Source organism: Aethalodelphis obliquidens, unplaced genomic scaffold, assembly GCF_003676395.1.
Source record: "Aethalodelphis obliquidens isolate GAN/ISIS:26980383/991018 unplaced genomic scaffold, ASM367639v1 scaffold55, whole genome shotgun sequence".
In the NCBI taxonomy this organism is placed as follows: domain Eukaryota; kingdom Metazoa; phylum Chordata; class Mammalia; order Artiodactyla; family Delphinidae; genus Aethalodelphis; species Aethalodelphis obliquidens.
The window spans coordinates 7,571,099-7,575,764 of record NW_020837999.1 but is presented as its reverse complement, the minus strand read 5'-3'; positions in this window follow the sequence as shown (position 1 = coordinate 7,575,764).

Genomic DNA, 4,666 nt, shown 5'->3' with positions numbered 1-4,666 from the left:
CCCCAGCTGCCCCTCAGGTACACCGGTCCCATCTCACCTCTACTTTTCCTCCCCGCTTCCCAGGTCCCCAGGACCTGCACAGCCAGAGAAGGCCTCAGAGGGTGAAGGTTCAGGCCCGGGACCCCAGCAGGTTCCCTGGGACCTGAGTGGGTGGGGGAAACGCTGGCTGCATTCCCTTTCAATCCTCTGATCCCCCGAAGGTCTCTCTAGTCCCTGCTGCTTCCCTCACCGTGAGTAGGCCCCTCAGAGCATGGGAACCCCTCCACTCTCCCAGCCACTGCTCAAGGGTGCTGGTCCCATCCCGCCTCCACTTCTCCTTCCCTGCCCTCCCCACCACGTCCTACCCCATAATGCGGGGGTTCCTCCCATTCCCTTAGGTCTCCAATGTCCCCCACCAGTGCCTGGTAGGTGCCCTAGTTGTGAGAAGATGCAAACTCCACATCCTCCTACTCCACGATCTTGAGAGCTGATATCTGAAGCTAGGGGGGGAACTTCTCTCCTAAGCTAGATGAGAGAATGTAAAACATACCAATGTAAATGAATAGTATACCCATCCTTCGATATCACTGAGGTAGCCACCCAATTCTATCAGGAAATAAAAGCAACTGTCCTTGTTTTACAAATCTAGTATTTACAGGACCAGAGGTGTGGCTCCAGAAATAATCCAAAACCCACCAATTTTAACACTCCAAAATCCTCCCCTATTTATCTTAAGAGGTTTGTAAGTATTGAGAAAAAAAATTGGGGGGCAGGGGGGCTTAAGGGAACAAAGTCATCCTAGAAGGAACTTGCCTTTCTTCTCCCATACCTCTGAGATGCAAATGTTCTACCTGGTCTTCTCCAGGAACCTTATCTCTGCCATCTTTTTAAAATGCAAATCGAAAAGGGATAGGTAATTTGGAACTTGACTTGTCAAGAATGAATAGAAATCTTAAGTATCTTCTCCATAAATATTAGGGGACAAGGGCAAAGCTTCTGGCCATTTAAATCAGTTTCTTGACAAATCTTCCCTAAAATCCTTCTTATGGCTAGATTTTTACACTCCACTGCCCTGATGATTAAAGATGTTACAGGGTATGAAATTTTAATGAGTACATCAAAGTTTCTGAAAGCAAATGGTTTATCTCTGCTACAAAATGAGTCACTTGGTCTGATTCAATCCGTAAAGGAATGCCAAAACGAGGAATAACCTCAGTGATTAATTTCTTTACCACTATTGTGGCATTGACACATCTAGTCAGAAAGTGTTTAGTCCATCCGCTAAACGTGCAGACAACAACCAAACAGTGAGTACAGCCCACAGCTGGGGACAAATCTATTAAATCCATTTGGAGTGCCACAAAGGGAATGTGGGCTTTGGAGGACTTCCTGGGTGATGCAGATTTCTCCTAGAAATTTGGTGAGATTTACAAGTAGTACACTGAGAAATAATTTGGTCAGAAATTTTGTGGATACCAGGGCAAAGATAATTGTCTTTCATTTCCCTAACTATCCCCCCGCCCCCAGCCAAGTGCACATATGTCCCACTTGATGGGATTTAAGTGCAAGCCAAAAGGTTAAATGAAAGGAGGCTACAGGAAATCCATTTGGACCAATATATAATCCATCTGGTAACTGTTGGCACCTTTTGTACCCATTTGTCTTTTTTAGATCGTGGAGTTTTTGCCTGATAATAATTATCAGTCAGGAATAAAGGCAGGTTTAAAAATTATGTGCAGAAAAGACAAGGGGGTCCATTTTGAACTGCATGTTTAGCAGCTCTGTCAGCCTTATTATTTCCTAAAGATACATCACCTGTCTCCTTAGTATGTGCTGAACAATAAACAACAGTAATTTTAGAAGGGAAGTGACTAGCTTGTAATAGCGCAGCAATTATATGCCCATTAGCAACAGGAGTACCTACAGATGTTTAGCATCCATGGACTTTCCAAATTGTGCCAAGAGCATAGTAGACTCCAAAAGCATATTTAGAGTTCATGTAAATAGGGACAGTTTTTCCTTCTAATGTGCAACCTCTAGTAAAAGCTGTGAGTTCAGCAGCTTGGGCTGACTTTACATTAGGCAAAGAATAAATCTCAATAGTCTCATGAAGGCAAACTATGGCATGACCAGTTATTATGTTTCCCGGAAATTTCATTTATAGGAGCCATCACAAAATAGAAGTAAGTCTGGCAAGAGGGAGAAGATATGCGGATATATGTATATGTATAGCTGATTCACTTTGTTATAAAGCAGAAACCAACACACCACTGTAAAGCAATTATACTCCAATAAAGATGTTAAAAAAAATAGAAGAAAGTCTAGATTATATAAAGAAATGTCCGAGAGATACTCTTGTGGCTTAGAGATCATCCCTAACAGTTGCAAGGCAATCAAGCAGCATAGAGCGGGGGTCTATATCATCAGGAAGGGGTAATAAAGTAGCTAAGATTCAAAGTGTTACAATGATTTAAGATGATTTAACAGAGCCTGCTCCTAAGTGGTCTGTCAGTGTGTAGAGAGGTGCTCTGTCCTATGGACTTGTAATATAGCAGACATAGCACCAGAACATAGAGATGAATGGGGAGCCTAATATAAGAGACTAGCTTTGTCAATCAAGGTAGTTGCTGCAGCCCCACACATAAGCATGGGGGCATTCCTGATGCCACAGGGTCTAATGACATGAGAAATGTAGAACATACCTGAGAGACAAAAGACTGTCCTAGAATGCCTGCAGCAATCCCATTATTTTCATGGCATTATAGATTAAAAGGTTTGTCAAAATTAGGTAAGCCAAGAGCCAGGGGTATGTACCTAATTTTAAGGCTTCAGAGGAGGTGAATGCCTCTGAAGGCCAGGAAATAAGGTCTGGGATAATATCTGGGAGAAGGGCATACGTTTAGCAAGGGCTGTAAAATTAGGAATCTATTAGCAGCAATAGCCAGCTGCCCCTAAAATTTTATGTAATTATTTTTTCATTTGGGGGAGAAGGATAGACAAAATTGACTTAAGACATTTGGGGTGAGCTTCCAAATGCCTTGAGATAGGTCATGTCCTAAGGGGTGACAGTCATTTACACTCAGTAAAGTTTAGATCTGGAGGCTTTCTGGCCTCATTCAGCTAGTCCTTTTAGGAGAACGAGGAGTCTGTGAGTCTGTACGAGCTTCCTGCTTAGTTTGATTACAAAGCAAAAGGTCATCAACATACTGAATAAGCGTGGAGCCTTGGGTAAATGCTACAGAATCCAAGTCTGCCTTAAGAATTTAGGAAAATATTGAGGGAGACACAATATCCCGGTCCACAAGTTCATGTGAATTGCCTTGCTTTAAACAGTTATACAAAAAGAAACTGTGAGTCAGGGTGCAATGGGATTGAGAAAAAGGCTGAACAGTACACCCTGCTTCAAAAGGGAGTCTCTTATAGATTCAATTCCTGGCTGTGCATCCCTGGAGAGAGAGTACTGGGCTACTGATGGAAATGGTCTTTTCTTTTTCTAAGTTAATGTGCACAGGTTCCGCACTCAGTAACAACCTTACTTCATTTGCTTGTGTAGCCCAGAGACTAACTGGGACATCTTTTAAGGACTCATACTCTTCAGAAGAATTTAAATCAGAATTAGTTTCTAGTAAGAAAAGTAAAAGGTTTAGAGTTTGGTCTGAGGGCAGGGAAATTAAAAAACACCTTTCTCATTACAATTTACAGTGGCATTCAATTTACATAAAGATCTGCTGGTGGACAGCTGGAAACTAGAAAGGCACAATGAGTGTTAAGACGCTAGAGATATTGCAGTAGGCTAAGATACTGGCAATTAAATAGGCTGCCCAGAGACTCTGACAGCTTGAATAGGATCAGAGTGACAGGTAGAGACAAACCCTCTGAGCTGATTGTAAAGAAAGCAACACCAATGTCAATTACAAAATCCAGTTCATGATCCTCTATTTTAAATTCAATAGTTGGCTGTGGGGTAGAAATGAGGATGGGTTGACACCATCATTCAAGGGGGAACTGTCCCTCAGGAGGAGAAAAAATGAAACTTTGATAGCAAGCAGGGTGCTTTGGGGCTCCTGGGCACAAAGCCTTTCTGTATCGCCCATTTCTTTGATTACAGGAAATAGCCTTCATTCCACCTCCATGACCTTCCCTGAGTTCCAACGTGCAGATTCAAGCAGTTGATAGTTAGGGAAGGAAGGGGATGAGAGACCAGGGAAAAACAAAGTCAAGAGTAAAAACAGTGCAGCCTTGGGGCAAGGTCCTGGTTCCCAATCAATGGATACACACAACAGTATCTTTGAGCTGTTTTGCAGATACTGAAACCCCCAGGTGGGAGACGTTAACGATTAATGACGGTATGCTGCCCACAAGCATGTAGACCCCAGACCAGTTGGAACCTGAAGGTTGATGCTGACTCCTACTTTCCTCACCACCAATCCATCAGAAGAATGTCCACGAGCTGATCATGCCCTCTTTGAACCATTACTATAAAACTTCTCACTATCCTCTCCAAGTGGGGACACAGTTTTTCGAGGCAGGAGCCTGCTGTGTCCCCTTTTGCCTGGCAAAGTAATAAAGCTATCCTTTTCTACTTCACCCAAGACACTGTCTCTGAGATTCAATTCAACACCAGTGTACAGAGAAGCTGAGCTTTTGGCATCACCTTCTGGGGGTGTTGGAGCCTAGGAGTGTTGAT